The following is a 17,119-nucleotide window of genomic DNA, read 5'->3' on the forward strand; positions in this document are numbered from 1 at the left end:
TGGCTTACTGCAGTCTCAACCTCCCGAGGTCAGGCAATCCTCTCCCCTCAGCCTCTCGAGTACCTGGGATTACAGGCGTGTGCCACCACACCTGGCTAATTTTTGTATCTTTGGTATAGATGAGGTTTCGCCATATTGCCCAGGCTGGTCTCAAACTCCTGGGATCAAGCAATCTACCTGCCTTGGCTTCCCAAAGTGCTGGGATTCCAGGCGTGAGCCACCGTGCCTGGCCAGACTCTGCATTTTTAACCGTGGTGTCAATGCTGCCAGTCTATGGACCATATTTGGGGTGGCGAGAGTATAGACTGGTGGTTGGCAAACGTTTTCTGTTTGAGCCAGACAGTAAATTCAGGGTACACATAGACAACATATACGTGATAGGTTTGGCTGTGTTCTAGTAAAACTTTGTTTATAAATTCAGATGCGGGCCAGGTTCGGCCCACAGTCTAGGAAGCCCTGGTATAGACCACCCTCTCCTGTGGTGGGCATTTGGGGGGCATCATCTCTCCACCCTTAGCAGCCCAGTGCTGCAGACCACGATTGCCTTCCCTGGGATGTGTATGAGCAAGCTAGGGATCAGAGAGGGGGAGCCAGTTCCCCAGACCACACAGCCGGCAAAGGCTAAGGCCAGGACCCAAACCCAGCTCGTGTGATTGCAGCATCTATGTTACCTGACCCACAGCATCACTGAAGCTCTTTCAGCCTCAGTTTCCCCACTTAGCTGTTCTAGAAGGAACCACTCAGTCTCTCTCTGGGACTCTCTCTGGGAGTCCCTGCCTCCCAGGGTTGATGAAAGGTTGAACACAAGGGCTAAAAAGTTTTTCATTCATTGGATGATTTAGTTTATCTGCTTAGGGTAAGGGGATAAGGGCCCTGAGGAAAAGGGTTGGAGAGATGTGAAAAGAAAGAGAAATAGATGAAGGTCTTCCTTGGGGGATCCTGGGGTCCCTGCCCCTCCTCAAAATCCTTCAAGGCCTCTAGAAGGAGCTTCCTGGGCAGGGGCAAAGCACCCCCGGCTCCTTCCCCCGGAAGTCTGGCTGCCCCTCCTCCTGGCCAGGAGCCTGCTCCTGCGAATAGATCTCCTGCAACCCCAATCCGCGCTGTGTGATTGGAAGGTGCTGACAGTCCCCGGCTGGCATTTGTCACCCCCATCTGGGACATCCTAACAACTCTCTCCTGCAAGGAGCCTGGCCTGACGGGAGGAGTGTTTCCCTGTCCCTGTCGCCCTGGGGCTCATTTTCAGGCGGATGAACAATGGCTGCAGAGCGTAGAAGCCCAGCTCTGCTTCCCTGAAGGACTCATCCAGCTGCGCAAACCTGGGCCTTGGCTTTACCGCCTTGGTTCATTCCGGAAGGACCCAGATTCCTTCCACACTTCTGCTCGGTCACCCTCAGTGTGGTGTCTTTTAGTTGCTTCATGGTCACGAAGTGGCTGCGGCTGCTGGGAGACTCCTGACATCACAGCAGCTGCACCAGCACGTCAGTGGCTATGACTGGGTCACATGGCTCCTGCCAGCTGCAAGGGAGGCTGAAAGTCAAGTCTCGGGCAGAGGGCAGTGGGATGCCTATGATTAGGCCCGTCCTGATTCATCCTTAGGGCTAGGCATGCGGCTGGCCCAACAGAACTGCTATTTTGGTAGCAAAGGAAGAAATAAGAAACAGCTTTTGAGAGTGCAGCCAAGAATGAGTGTGACAAGGAGACATAAATATCTATATGCCGGCCGGGCACGGTGGCTGGCGCCTGTAATCCCAGAACTTTGGGTCAAGGAGCGTGTGGATCACTTGAGGTCAGGAAATCAAGACCAGCATGGCCAACACTGTGAAACCCCATCTCTACTAAAATACAATAATTAGCCAGGCGTGGTGGCAGGCGCCTGTAATCCTAGCTACTCGGGAGGCTGAGGCAGGAACCCAGGAGGTAGAGGCTGGAGTGAGCCGAGATCGTGCCACTGCACTCCAGCCTGGGAAACAGAGCAAGACTCCATCTCAAAAAAAAAAAAAAAAAAAATCTATGCGCCTCCCACTGACAGATATTTATTTTTTTGTTGGCATCCCCCACCCTCAGAATATACATTCTAGGCGGGAAATTTTGTCTCTTTTGTTCTCTGCTGTATCTTCAAGATCTACAACCGTGCCTGGCACCATGTAGATGCCTAATAAGTATTTGTGGAGTAAATGGCCAACCCTATGAGGTGGGTACCCCTGTTAGCCCTGCTTTCTAGTTGTGAAACAGGCCCAGAAAGGTTCGGCAACTTGCTGGGGACACAGGGACCTCCAGCTGATGCAGCCTAGAGTTGAGCCCTTGGGGAGCTGGCCCCAGAGCTCATGCACTCCGCCCTGCAGAGCTCTGCCTCTCCTACTAGGCTGGGAGCTGAAGCTGGTGGTTCTAGGCGCAAATTCTTGCTCTGCAGTGACCAGCTGTGTGACCCAGGGCAGCTCCCTCTCTGGGATTTGCTTCTTGTCTACACAGAGAGAAGCAAGCCTTTCCGCTTAAGGATGCATGTGCATCGCAGGAGGTGGTCGCTAGCACAGCTCCTAACAGAGTCTGGCACCCAGCAGCTGCCTGGCCATTGCTGGCTGTTGTTGCTCTCCCACGTTATAGGGTGGGCAACCAAGAAGCAACCAGAAGATGTTCAAGGTCACAGAGCCTGTGGGTTCAAAGCTAGGCCTATGTGTGTCTCCTGCTGGAGGAAGAGCTCCCCTGGTGTGGCCAGTTCCTGGCCGCTCCTGCACTCTTCTGGCTTCCCTGGCTGCCCCTTGCCCCACCCCCTGACCCCTGTGTCCTGTCCCCCCACCCTCCCACCCCCGATCCCTGTGCCCTGCCCCCCCACCTCCCACCCTCCCAGCCCCTGACCCCTCTGCCCTGCCCCCTCATCCCCCCACCCCCTGACCCCTGTGTCCTGCCCTCCCACCTCCCACCCTCCCACCCCCTGACCCCTCTGCCCTGCCCCCTCATCCCCCTACCCCCTGACCCCTGTGTCCTGCCTCCCCCCACCTCTCTGCCCTGCCTCCCACCCCCACCCGCCGCCCGGACTCGGCCCTGGCTTTGTCATGCTGACCCCCTCGCAGACGGTGTTGCCCAGGCGCTGGCAGGAGTTGGGGTCGGGCTGCGCAGTGGGCACTGGTTGCTATTTGTCTTCCTCTCCACGGCCCCGCCTGGTCTGGGCAGCGGTGGCATGGGGCCAGGCCAGACACGTGGTGGGGAGGGCACCTGGCTGTCCTTTCTCCTCTCCCTGAGCTCCTGGTGGTGCTGGCCAGCATCTAGTTTGCCCAGAACTGAGGGCTTTCCTGGGAAGCCTGACTTTCAGTTCTAAAACTGGGAAAGTCCCGGGCAAAGCCGGGTGAATTGGTCACCATGGCAGCAGAAAACCTGAGCGGGGTGGGGGTGGGCAGTAGAAGGGACAGCAGGGGGTCAGGGCCAAGATCAGCCACCCGAGACAATGTGCTGCCCCCCCAGCACCAGACAGAACCAAGGGAGGATCCCTGTCCCATCCCACATCACTGATTCTGGGAGCCTCAGTTTCCTCTTTGGTAAACTGAGGCTAGAGATTCCCCACCTCACAGGGATGAGGGATGGGGAACCGGGTGAGGAAATGAGCCTAGAGCACTTAGCAGATGCGAACATGTGATTCATGGGAGATCACATTATTAGGTCTCTGGCTTCAAACCCAGCTTCCCGCCGCTCAGAATAAAACGTGACTCCCCACAGACCCTGGAAGCTCCTGCAATCTCGGACCGAATCTCCCCCAACTCCACTGCTCACTCTGCTCCAGCCTCGCGGGCCTCCTGGCTGCCCTAGATTGGGCTGGGCCTTGCCCTGCCCCGGGGCCTTTGCACACACTGTTTCCTCTGCCTGGGGCACCATGCTCTTCCCCCTCTCATCTTTGGGTCTCAGCTTCAAGGTCACTACACAGAAAGGCCTTCTCTGTCCCTCTTATTTGAAGGAATATCTGTCTCCTCGGGGACTGGTCATCTCTTAGCTGGTTGAGTGGCTGCCCAGGGCCTGGGATGGTGCCCCACCCAGATTAAAGCTCAGGATGTGGTCATGGAATGGAAGAATAAATGAATATTGGCATGCAGAGGTCCCAGTGGGCTGGAGAAAGACCCCAGCATCTTAAATCCCTTTCCTCTTCTGAACCTCGGTTTCCTCATCTGTCAGCAGGCATAAGAGGAGCGTCTGAGTCCTTGATCTCTGTGAGGCATGAATGAGGGAACAGAGACAAAATCTGTTCAGTGCACTTGGCACGCAGCAAGACTCAGGGCCTGGCAACTCTGCTGATGGCACCCTGGGGTCACCCCTCCCCACTGTTTCCTCCCTGAGCCCTCAGGACCCCATGGGCAGTGGGCGCTGCTCCACACTCCACACAGACCAGGAAGTCAAGCTTGGGCCACCCCCAGTGCCTTCTCTCGGGCACCATTGCTCATGGCTGGCCTCTCCTAAGGCCACAGGTCTGGCCTGGCTGCCCAAGCTCTCAGCCTAGAGGCAGCTGAAGCATCACATGCCCTTGGCCAGCCCTCTCCCGGGGGCGGGTTCCCCTCGGGAGACTTCAGCACATTGTCAAAGCTGTCAAACAATTTCCCTGCCAGGTTTTTGCAAGAATCCAAGGCCTCGCGCCCAATGCCAAACACCCTCTTAAGACGATACCTCCGGGGCCTGCAGGCCCGCTCGGGTCCGCTGCCTCTCCTCGGCCTTATATAGGCAAAAGCCGGGGAATCCCTGTCCCACCCTGGGCTGGGATCTGATGGAAGCTGCCTCAGCCTTGGCCTGACCCCGGGATCTCCCGCCTCCAAATCGGCCATCTCTGGCCAAGGGGCTGGGTGAGAGGCCTGGCATGCGCGCAGGCCCGCGCAGGGCTCTGGGTGTCCCATCGGCTGGCAGCCGGCGCGGCCAGGCCAGCACAGGCTCTTACCAAATAAGGCCTGGGCAGCTGGGCTTGGCCAGGCTCGGATGCCGGCAGCTGGGCCGGCGGCAGCAGGCCTGCCTGTCTCCTCCTCCTCCTGTGCTGCCCTGCCTGCCCAGCAAAGCCTCTGCAAACTGTGGTCCCCTCGACTCAAGGGAGAACTCTACCCTAAGAAGCCTGGATGGACGGTCCTGGATCTCCTTCCAGAGGCATTGCCATGCGGAACCTCTGGGAAAGTTCCATCAGGAACCTTAAGAAGAGAAGGCAAGGCGGAGAAACATTCCTGGGACTCCCGCTGCTGCAATGGGAGCCCTGAGCCAGGCCAAGAAATGGCCCGTCCCTCCCCCAGGACCCCGCCCCCCACCACATCCCCCAGGGTGTTCCAATCTGGATGCTGCTTGTGCCACCACTCAGCCCCTTCCTGGTGCCTGGTCTTTGAGGTCAAAGGGCAAGGCTGGCCGAGTGGTTTGGGAAGGGGGCCTGGGGCTCAGGAGCACACTGAGGGCCCCTGGGCAGTGTCCTGCCCTCCAACTGTGGCTACGATGAGGAAGGGGCATGCCTGCTGGTTGAGGAGGGAAGACCCCCATGACCATGAGCTGGTGTGGGCAGAGGAATGGGCAGGGGGAGGGGCAGGCAGACCGGGGGCCCAGGGGTCCAGGGGTCCAGGGTGCAGGTCCTCTCTCAGGAGCCACTATGGGGCATGGGGCTCCTGTGTCTGCTCGTCTTGGTTCAGCCAGCAGCTTTGGTTCTTGGAGCCTCAGTTTTGCCATCCTTAAAATGGGTGTGATACAAACGCTATCTCAGGGTGGCAGTGGGAGTTTAAGGGGACAAGGTGCACACCTCCCAGGGCCCTGCAGGAAGTTCCTGGAAGGTTGACAGCAGGGCGAGGGAGGGATCTCTCCTTTCCTGGGAGATGGGGGAGGCAAAGGCTCTCCTTCTGTCCCTGACACCCCCTCCTCAGCTCCTCCTGCCTCATTATCTTAGGGGTGATGGGGGCATAGTGAGGCCTCCCAGCCACTCCCAGTGCTGGAAGTGCAGGCGCGGGGTGACCAGCTATTGCACATGTGACTGCATGGCTGTGTGTGTGCATGTGGGGCCCTCCCAACCCCTATCAGCACAGCCATGGGAACGTGATCGTGCAGCCCACGGGATACTCGAGAGGGTGGCCCCAGCCTGCGGATGTCTGAGGTTCTGCTGCTGCCCATTTCTGAAGCCCCTTCATGAGTTCTGGGACTCCTGGGGGGATGGGGCCCACTTACGAGTGCCTCTGAGGCGCTCAGTGCAAAGTAAAGATGTGGCCCCCCCATTCAAAAGGGATGAAGACTTTCACGACAATAGCAGAGTATTAAACCAACAGTGGGCCCTTCTGAGTGTCAGGGTCCCTCTGCAACTGCACAGGTCACACCCCATGCAGCCAGCCCTGCCCCTCTCCGGCTCTGCAGCTCAGGGGGGCGGGGTGGGGCCACTCCGGCCTGGTCACTCCAGCCTGGCCTTAGACTCTGGGGCGAGTAGTGCCAGGACCCACCGGTCAGCCTGGATTCATTATAGCCTCCGGTGTCCAGTAGGCTTGGCAGGAAGGGTCTGTGGAAGTTCATAAAAGTGACACGACCCCCCAGCCCCCAGCCTGGGGAGCAGCCAGGAGCCCTACGTCAGGATGTACGGCCCCTAATGAAAGTGCTCTTCCAGCCACCCTATTTAAGCCAGGTGAGTTTGTTTTCAGGGACTGGAGGCCGGTAAGGTAATGCAGCTGTTTTTAGCATTTTAGCAGGAGGCAGGAGCTGGCCAGGACGCCTGTGACGCTGTGGGTGATGATGGCCATGACTGGGACATATACGGGATGGGCAGCCTGGGCAGAGCTGGTGTGCCTGGAAGTGGAGGGGTTGCCTGGAAGACTGGTGTGGCCTGGACGTCCTGAGAGCCCCAGAACCTCTCCTTGGGGCTCCCTGGGTGGCCACCACCTTTGACTCTTGCCCTAGGGGCACACACTGCTAGAGGCAGCCCCACCTTTCCAGAAAGTTCTCTGGGATCTCCAGAAACTGACCACCCACCCAGGTGCTTGAACGTGTCAGCTGGGAACTTGCAGCTGTTCTGTTGGAACCTCTGAGATTCCGAGCAGAATTGCTCAGAGCCTTCCGATGCCTCACATGACATCCGCTCCCTTGGGGGTGGACAGAGTTTGGCTGCTCATCGGGGTCTCCCAGAACCTCGAACAGTGCTGGCATGAAAGCCGTGAACAACCATCCTGCAAAGCTGGAGAAGCAGGGCATTTCCCCCCTGACGCGCTCAGGACCAGCAGCTGGTGTGAGTCAAAGTCAGCACCAAGGCCAGACCATGACCTGTGAGATACTTGTCCCTCAAGATTACATTTCAGTGGAAAGACTGGCATTTCCCATTCATTCACCTATTTTTTGATGGAGGAAAAAGGTCTTTCTGAGTGTGGGGGGCTCTGTTGCTGGGGGTGGTCCCCTCACATCTTCCTTGCATCACCCGCATCTCCAGTGTATCTTGTGCCTTTGCAGTTTCTCTTTCTTTGAAATGGAAGAGAGAAGGAATATGCTCCCAGAGACATTAACTGGAGAGCTTTGGAGCAGACTTTTATACTCTAAACTTGTCCTTTTCATTAATTAATTAACAGAGATTTATCTGGTGTGGACCTCATGCCAGAGCCTGTCCTGGATGCTGAGAACAGAGGAAAAATGAGCCTAGGGAAATTCTGCCTGAGTGCAGCTAGGTCAGTTTTCTGTTTTACAAATGCAGGAACCAAGGCTCAGAGAGGGTGCGTGAATCATCTAAGGCCACACAGCGCCTGTGTGACAGGCTTTGGCCTGTAAGGGGAAAGCTGGCTAGAAGAGATGAGAGAATGGGGTGTCATTCACCAGCAAAGCTGGGTTCAAATCCGCCTCTGGGAACTTGGGTAGGACCTGCCTGCCTGACACAAATGCATATCTGATTGTTCCCGTATCCCATTTTGTCTGTGTTATCCCATGTAAAATGCAGATTCCCCCATCTTTCCTTTATCCCTTTTGTTTCTGTGGGTCCCCTCAAGCCTTAAGGCCTGTGCTCTGCTACAAGCTAGCCAACTTCTTGGAGCCTCAGTTCCTCATCCGGAACAATTACTGCTGGTTCCTGCAGTCACTCAACAAATATTTGTTAAGCACCTACTATGTGCCATGCAGCATTGGAGGCACTGGGATACAGCTGTGAGCCAAACATCCAGCACAGGGCTGATGTGGGAGTTGGTGGGGTGGTGCAGCGGGCCTGGCCTGGGCTCCCTCAGCGAGTCAGGCCCAGGGTGCCCCAGGGCAACAGGGCTACACTACAGGTAGACTCAGCTTGGCAGATCCCTGGCCCTGGTGGCCGTCATATGGGGGCCAGGCCAGGGGCATGTGGGAGACGAAAGAGGATGGGGGGCAGGAAGGAGGGAGAAAGACGGAGAAGAGAGGAGGGCGCCCTCCTCATCCTCATCCTCCAAAGAAGAAATGACGGCATCGTGCTCTCACCGCCTCATTGTCCTAGTAGGTCCTTCGGACACCCAGCAAGGCAGGCCTCCATTTGACAGATGAGGAAACTGAGGCTCAAAGGTAACATCACTTGCCTAGGATCACTGAATTTCCGAGGGGGACCCAGGCAATCTCCCTTGACAACCCGTTCTCTTCCCTTCGGAGGCAACAAGAAGGAAGGGGAGAGAACGATGGGAGGGGGCCGGAGGGAGGGGCAACAGGAAGTGTTGGAAGCAGGAGGGGGAAGCGGCCCTTGGGGGGCTTTCTGGGCCCTGCCTTATTTTTCCCTCCCTCCTTCTTCTTCTCCTCCTCCTCTTCCTTCTTGTTTGAGACAGTCTTTTTTTTTTTTTTTTTTTTTTTTTTATTGAGACGGAGTCTCGCTCTGTCGCCCAGGCTGGAGTGCAGTGGCCCGATCTCCACTCGCTGCAAGCTCCGCCTCCCGGGTTCACGCCATTCTCCCGCCTCAGCCTCCCGAGTAGCTGGGACTACAGGCGCCTGCCACCACGCCCGGCTAATTTTTGTATTTTTAGTAGAGACGGGGTTTCACCGTGTTAGCCAGGATGGTCTCGATCTCCTGACCTCGTGATCCGCCCGTCTCGGCCTCCCAAAGTGCTGGGATTACAGGTGTGAGCCACTGCGCCTGGCTGAGACAGAGTCTTGCTCTGTTGCCCAGGCTGGAGTGCAGTGGCATGATCTCGGCTCACTGCCACCTCTGCCTCCCGGGTTCAAGCAATTCTCCTGCCTCATCCTCCTGAGTAGCTGGGAGTACCTAGCTCATTTTTGTATTTTCAGTAGAGATGGGGTTTCACCATGTCGACTAGGCTGGTCTCAAACTCCATCCCCGCTTCTCTGGGGGCTTTTGCTCCTAGGGACTTGGACTCAGTTGAGCTCCTGTGGCAAGCCCTGTGGGACTGGCATCAAAGACTCCTGGGCATGTGGTGGCTAGGACTATTCCCTGATGATGGTGGCCCCACCTTGGGGTTGACTTCTCCCCTCCAAGTCAGGGACCTGGCATTTTTGGCAGCCCTTGGGGGCTATTTTTAAACCTCACAGCTGGTTTTCATCATGGCTGCTGATATGTACGTGTAGAAACATTGGCTCTTGCCAGCATTCTGAACAAACCTTGAAAACGAGCAGGGTTGGAGCAGATCAAAGTAGGGGCTCAGGGAAACCTGAAGTGGCAGCCAGTGCTTTGTCCCCACCCAGACCCTTGTAAGGGTAGGGGATGAAAGAGCACGGCTCAGATAGGAGGTGCCAGAGCAGGAGAGAGCAGGGATTAGGCACGTTTCCCCAGAAGACGTAACTGAATGTTGGCAGACAAGAGAAGGGATCTTTAGCAGCTCTGGTCCTGTCATCCTCATTTTCCTTCTGGGAGGCAGCAAAATACAGAGGTTGAGAGCATGGATTCTGGTGTCCCACAAACCCAACTCCTGCCTTGAGTCCTGACTCAGCCTTTAATAGTTGTGTGACTGTGAGTGTATCATTTAGCTACTGCTATGTAACAAATCATCCCAAAACCTAGTTGCTTAGAACATGATTCTATGAGTTGACAGTTTAGCCTGAACCATCAGATGGATGGTTCTGGTGTGGGCTGGGATCCCTCATGCATTTTTGTGGTCAGCTGCCAGGTCTGCAGGAAGCTCTGACTATCATCTAGGGTGATGGGAACAACTGGTCTCTCATTCTCCGGCAGACTCTTCTCCTGATGGAGACAGGGGTCCGAGAGAGAGAGAAGAAAAATGCAAGGCAGTTTGGGGTCTTAGATTTGGCACAGTATCACTTCCAGCAATTCTGTTGGCCAAAGCAAGTCACAAGACCAACCCGACTCAAGAGTTTGGAAATCACCTCTGACTTTTGATGGGAAGAGCTGCAAAAACGTTTTGCAGGATACGTTTTTGGCATGGATACAAGGAGGGATGAATTGAGGTCATTTTATAAAAATCTAGGTACCACACTGGGTACCTATATACCTCTCTGAGCCTCAGTTTCCTCAATTGTGACATGTGAATGATTTGGCTTGTCAATCAGAGAAAACGATGAGACAAGTCTCAATCATTTTTGGAGATTTATTTGCCAAAGTTAAGGACGCACCTGGGAAACAGGTCTGTGCCTTTCTCTGAAGATGATGTTGGGGGTTCCAAATTTAAAGGAGAAAGGGTGGGATATTGAGAAACACACAGTTTTCACATAAACAAAAGGGATAAAGGAAAGATGGGGGGATCTGCATTTTTCCATGAGAGAACACAGACAAAATGGGGTAGAGGAGCAATCAGATATGCATATGTGTCTGGCAGGCAGGGGTGACTGCCCTGGTGAAGATAAGCTATCAATGTTTGTGAGAACTAAATAAGGTGAGGTATGTAAAGTCACCTGCATAGTGCCTCATGCAGAGTAAGTGTTGATTCCTTGAGAGGAGGCTTACTTCTTGTCACTCCCTATCCCACTGTCCCTGTGAAACATGACCTAGGAGGTCAGCTGCTCTCTGGAGAAACACTGCCTGAAAAGACAATCTGTAGTTGCAAGAAACCCACCAGGACCGGGAGCCTTTTGGTAAATATTTCTTTCACTCTCTGCTTCAGTGATAGAAATGCAAAGTCCCAGTTAAGCAGGATCAAAGTTTATCAGGCATAAGGACACACTGACTGCTGTCTTTCTGTCCTTCAGGCCATTAAGGTGTCTTCGCTCTTTCATTCAACAACATCAAACACCTACTGTGTGCCAGGTGCCATATTAAGTGCCGGGGGACACAGTGGTAGCAAAAGACAACACAGTCCTTGCTCTCAAGGAGCCAACAGTTAACTAATGACAGCAATACACGCCAGTTCAGGTCTATGTCCCTGTAATAAGGTAAGAACTTCAGGTCACAATCCAGATACTCAGTAAATATGGCATTGGTTTATTTTTCTTACGATCAACAGAGTTGTGATTGGATCCTTATTCCACTAGGCTGGGTGGGGAGCTTAACCTCAAGCTGTCTCATATTCTAGTTGCTAATAATAACATTCAAGCGTCCTTAATAGCACACTTGTATTGAGTGGTTACTAAATGCTGGCCCAGGGCAGGTCTTTCTTTCTGTTGTTTTTTTTTTTTCTTTTGAGACAGGGTCTTGCTCATTGACCAGGCTGGAGTGCAATGGCATGATCACCTCTCACTGCAGCCTGGACCTCCTAGGCTCTAGCCATCCTCCCACCTCGGCCTCCCAAAGTCCTGGGATTTCAGGCGTGAGCCACTTTGCCCAGCCACACTTCTATATCATACATGCCACTTCTTGCAGTCTCACACACTCACACACATATGCACACGCCACTCCAGCACACCCACACTCACATGCACACACACACACCCCCCCCCCCCTCCTGGGCCACCTTGAGCCTCCACTCACCTGGCTTGAAGTTTGCTTTCCTCAGTTGACCCTGGCCCTGCAAATTGAGAAGCTGCACAGTCGAGGCTGGAGACAGGAGACTTATTTTTCACCTGGCTCAGCCACCAGGTCACTTGCTGCCTCTGGGCTCTATTCCCCTAACAAAAACAACAGTCCACGTTTATTGAGGATGCTGTGGATACAGTCTTACCTAAGACTCACAGCGGGCTCCCGGGAAGTGGAGGCTCGGATAGGGAAAACAGCCTGTCCAAGGCCACCCATGCAGTAACCAGAAGACCGAGGGTTTGAACCCTGACTGTGGAACTGTAGCTACTTTGCTGTGCGACTTCCCAGCCCACTTCATTCTCCCAGTGAGGGTATGCTGCTATATTCCCTTTTCACACACGAGGAAGCTGAGGCTGGTAGAGTGCAATGGCTCTTCACACTGGACTTCTCTGCCTCCCTTGCTCGGAGTGGCTTTCCTCCTGCCCCAGGGCCCTGGCCCACTTTGTTCTCTCTGCCTCCCTGCTTTGCCAAGTTCATTTCTCTTCTTCCTCATGGTCTTACCCCAAATACCATTTCTTCAGGAAGGTTTCTCTGACCCCCAAACTAGACCATACTCTCGCTTGAGGCTTTGCCTGTAGGTTTTCTGTTTGCTGGTATCACACGTGACCCCCAGTGCCATGGCCTGAAGCACCTTTTGATTAGCTCACCGGCTCCTTGAGTCAGGCGTCTGGGTGGGCTCCACTGACCCTCTGTCCGGGTTCTCAGTGAGCCCAAGTCAAGGTGTCAGCAGACTGCGCCCCCTTCTGGAAGTTCTGGGGAGCACCTGTTTCCTGCTCATTGGAGTGTCTGGCAGGATTCAGGTCCTTGGTTCCTGCCTCTCCAAGGCAGCAGCCTCAGGGTGAGTCTTCCCTCTGCCACCCCTCTTCCCGTTCCCTCTTGCACTCTGAAGGGCTCCTGTGAGGACACTGGGCCCACTCCAATGGTCCAGGATGATCTCCCCATTTCCAGGTCAGTTGTTTTGCAACCTCTGTTCCATCTGCTGCCCGAATTCCCCCTCACCGAGCAGCCTAGAGTAGTTACAGGTTCTGAGACTGGGGTGAGGGCATTATTCTGCCCACCACACTTCCCTTGCTCTTTCCTGCCACCTGTTCTTACTAAATGTGTCATTATATATTCGTGTGCTGGATTATTTGTTTTCTCTCTGTCTGCCTCCCATAAATATCATCTGCATGACTCGAGTGGGGGTACATAATGCCCGTACACAGGAGGCACTGATTACAAATTCCCTGAACAGGTAACAGCACTGGGGCCTGAACCTGCACCTCCATGTCATTCTTCACCAACAAAGTGGTTTGGATGCTTAGTTTCTCCCCTACCCCCCATCAGGTCTGCTGTGTCCAGTTGCACAGGTTGTAAACTGCACAAGTCCAGGGCACTATTTGCACCTTAGTCTCTGTGATCCTCACAGTTGGGTGGGGTCCTTCAGGACCTGTAGGCTAAAGCTCTGCTCCTGAACCTGAGCCTGTGTTCTAAACCTGGAGCCTGTGTTTATAACCTTGGCTGCCCATAGAATCATCCAGAGGGCTTAAAAAATCCTCCTGCCCAGGTCATGCTCCAGACCAACTGTGCCAGAATCTCTAGGGTGGCATTTTACACCCCAGGTGACTCGGAAGTGCAGCTGAGGTGCAAGCCTCCCTCCAGCAGGGATGCAGAGATAATTACATAATAAAGGAAGAGGGCCCCACCGCCCCGCACCCCCATATATTTTGCATAACTGAGGCCGGGCAGCTTCCTCTCCCACAGGCCCATTTCTTCACTCTGTGTGGCTGCAGCTTGGCTCTCCAGCTTCCTGTGACCGATAAGCCGTCCTGCATCATTTACGACGCTGGGCCGACATCTGGCTGCCAGTGTGGTCACCAGCCCTGCTCCACTGGGGGGGCAGTCATCTCTCCCGGTGACAAACTGCCTGCCCGGAGTGGCCTGAGAGGAGGGAGAGCAAAACCACATCATCGAACCCCTTGCTCGGGAGTCACTGGAGGGTTGCTGGCTCCTAAGTTTTACTTGGCTTTGGGAAATTTGCTGGCACATTAGTTGCGAGTATTTTGCTCTGAGGGTGCTGAGCACGGCCTTCGAGGTCTCAGCATCTTGGTTCTAGGCAGGTGATGAGGTGCACTGGTGGCTGGGCCATGGCCGGGTGAACTGAGGTGCTGGGAGCAGCAGGGACCATCTGGGGCAAACTGCCGCCGACACACTGGGTTTCTAGGGTGGACTCGGCCTGAGAAAGGACGGAGGAGGTAACTTGGAGGGGCCTGGAAAGCGTGCAGGCCACAGATGGCACTGTGTTTGCACATTTCACGTTCTGTGAGAAATACGCATGGCCGTCTTGCTCTGTCGAGCCCCGGCAGGGAGGTGTGAGATTGCAGCCCCTTGGTCACGTCCCCTCACGGGGAAGGTGCAGTCCCTGTGGGGACACAAGCCCAGGGATGGGCCCAGCACCCACAGCTAGCCATCCCTGGAGCCCCCCGAAGGAGTCCCCCAGGGCAGCCCTCCTCACCTCTGGACCTCTGCCTCCCCCGCTCCCAGAGGTCTGTGTATCTTTGGCCTCCTGACTGGGGGCCTTGGCATTCCGTTTCTTTCTCTTTCCTCCTCAGCAAAGCTGGCGATGAGATGGAGACAATTCATGTCTGACTGCCTGAGCAGCAAAGGAAGGCGGATGGCAGCTCGTCCCAGGCAGACCCCGAAGGTGAAACATCCACATGGCACAGCAGTGCACTTGTGGCCACTGCACCCCGTAGTCAAAACTCCGGGATGTCACCATGCTGAGGACTCTGTCACAGCCCCTGCTCTGGCTTGGCCAAGCTCCAGATGGGGACAATCACATGCCCCACCTTGTCCCAAGAAGGAGAAGGAGATGATGGAAGACCAGCCTTCTCCATGGGGCCATGCGGTGACACTTGCTCTTGCTTACTGAGCACTCACGGGGGACCATCCTCAGTCTGCTGCGTATGAATGCCTTCAGTTCTCACAACAGCCTTGCAGCCATGTCAATCCTCCCTGTACTCATCTTGTAGATAAGAACACCAAGGCACAGAGAGGTCAGGTAACCAGCCTGGGGCCGCATAGCCCGTGGGGACAGTGCTGGTGTTGGGACGCAGGCCTGACCTCCCCAGGCGCCCTGAGTCCCGCTGCCCCTTAGAAGGAGGCCCACGAACCTTGTCTTTGCGGGGCTGTGAGAGGGGACGCTGCTGTCCCCGCTGCAGAGGTCACAGGGGAGCCCTTCCACGGCTCAAGAGGAACCGGAACTTTGGGAACCACATTCTTATCTGCCCCTCACAAGAGCTGCAGCTGGCAACACTCATGAGCCATTAGGGTTGGCTGAGTCCACAGGATGGGGCTTCATCTGCCTACTCGTTCACTCAATCATTCATTCACCGACTCTTTCATTTGTTCAGCCAATGTTTATTGAAGCCTTCTGAGGCCAAGTTCTGGACCAGCTGCACAGCCACGCTGGAGATAAACCCACACGCACGTGCTGTCCATGCTGGGCCAACTGGAAGGACGCCAGAGACAGGTAAAGCGGATAAAGGGAAGGAGGAGGATGGGACAGGAGCCTGCCTTAGGCAGGGCAGTCAGAGAAGGCCTCCGGGGAGGTGGCATTTGAGCAGAGATCTGAATGGAGAGAATGAGCCAGGACCTGGGCGCAGGATGTGCCAAACAGAGGGAACAACCAGTGCAAAGGCCTTGAGGCAGGGGCGGCAGCAGGGCGGCCAGTGCGACCGGAGGCAGTGAACAAGAGGGAGGGTGGCGGGGTGAGGCTGGAGGGGCTGTCGTGGGGAGGGATGGTCAGGTCAGGATGGGCCTGTGCCGCACTGTGAGGGCTTTGGACTTGACTGAGTGAGACGGGGGACAAGGGGGCCCATAAGATTGCTCTGCCTTGTGTTTTAAAGACTAGGGTGGGGCTGGGCATGGTGGTGTGTGCCTGTAATCCCAGTTACTCGAGAGGCTGAGGCAGGAGAATTGCTTGAACCTGGGAGGCGGAGGTTGCAGTGAGCAGAGATCATGCCATTGCACTCTAGCCTGGGCAAAAGGAGTGAAAGTATGTGTCGATAAATAAATAAAGACTAGGGTGTAAGGGCAGAAAAAGGGAGGAAGTGAGGAGGAGAGAGACGTCAGTGGCTTCACATGATGGGGGCAGGAGGCTGTGAGAAGTGACTAGATGCAGGGCTTGATTCTGACTTTGACAAAGGAATTTATGCGGAAGGCGGGACACTTGATGGAGTTAAAATGACTGTCCGGCCTGGGCAACACAGTGAGACCCAATCTCTACAAAAAAACTTAAAAAATAAAGTAGCTGGGTGCAGTGGGTCATGCCTATAATCCCAGCACTTTGGGAGGCCGAAGTGGGAGAAATTCTTGAACCCAGGAGTTTGAGAGCAGCCTGGGCAACATAGTGAGACCCCGTTTCTACAAAGAAAGAAAAAATTAGGCAGGCATAGTAGTCTGCACCTACAGTCCCAGCTACTCGGGAGGCTGAGGTGGGAGGAACACTTGAGTCCAGAAGGTCGAGGCTGCAGTGAGCTGTGATGGCACCATTGCACTCCAGCCTGGGCCACAGAGCAAGACTCCATCTTTAAAAAAAAAAAAAAGTCAGTCACGGTGGCTCATGCCTGTAATCCCAGCACTTTAGGAGGCCGAGGCGGGTGGATCACTTGAGGTCAGGAGTTTGAGACTAGCCTGGCCAACATGGTGAAATCCCGTCTCTACTAAAAATACAAAAATTAGCCGGGCTTGGTGGTGCGTGCCTATAATCCCAGGCTGAGGCAGGAAAATCGCTTGAATCCAGGAAGCAGAGTTCGCACTGAACCGAGATCTCACCACTGCACTCCAACCTGGGCAACAGAGTGAGACTCTGTCTAAAAAAAAAGGTGTGATTTTGGGTGAGTGGCTGATTGTCAGGTAGGAGTTGGTGACATGTGATGACACGGGGTCATCGGACTGGCAGAGAGGTTGGAGAACCAAAAACTCCAGGGGGGTAGGAGGAGAATGAGTGTGACTGGAAGAGAACCTGGGCAACTGCGTCTCCAGCCTCCAAGTTCCTGTCCTGCCCTTTTCCAGGCCAGCAGATGCCCAAGGCTCCCCTGTCCCCACCCCCTCCAGCCCTTTGTTGCTTTCACTTGAGCCCAGGAGGTGGAGACTGTAGTGAGCCGTGATCATGCCACTGCCCTCCAGGCTGGGTGACAGAATGAGATCCTTCCAATAAAGAAGAGAGAGAGAGAGAGAAAGAAAAACAGATAGAAGGGAAGGGAGGGAGGGAGGGAGGAAGGAAAGCAGGCAGGCTGCAAAGATTTCAGC

At 55.0% G+C, this 17,119-nt stretch overlaps 1 protein-coding gene across 3 annotated transcripts in view; it reads left to right on the forward strand.

Moving 5' to 3' along the window:
* The window catches only part of RBM38 (RNA binding motif protein 38), a 92,733-nt gene that overhangs the window by 47,722 nt on the left and 27,892 nt on the right, over positions 1-17,119 (forward strand). For all 3 annotated transcript variants that reach the window (XR_012419569.1, XR_010578742.1, XR_010578741.1), the window contains exon 4: positions 14,419-15,338. The gene's annotated coding sequence lies outside the window, so the exon portion shown is untranslated. The remainder of the gene's footprint in view (positions 1-14,418; positions 15,339-17,119) is intronic.

This window comes from Macaca fascicularis, chromosome 10 (assembly GCF_037993035.2).
Source record: "Macaca fascicularis isolate 582-1 chromosome 10, T2T-MFA8v1.1".
NCBI classification, from domain to species: Eukaryota; Metazoa; Chordata; class Mammalia; order Primates; family Cercopithecidae; genus Macaca; species Macaca fascicularis.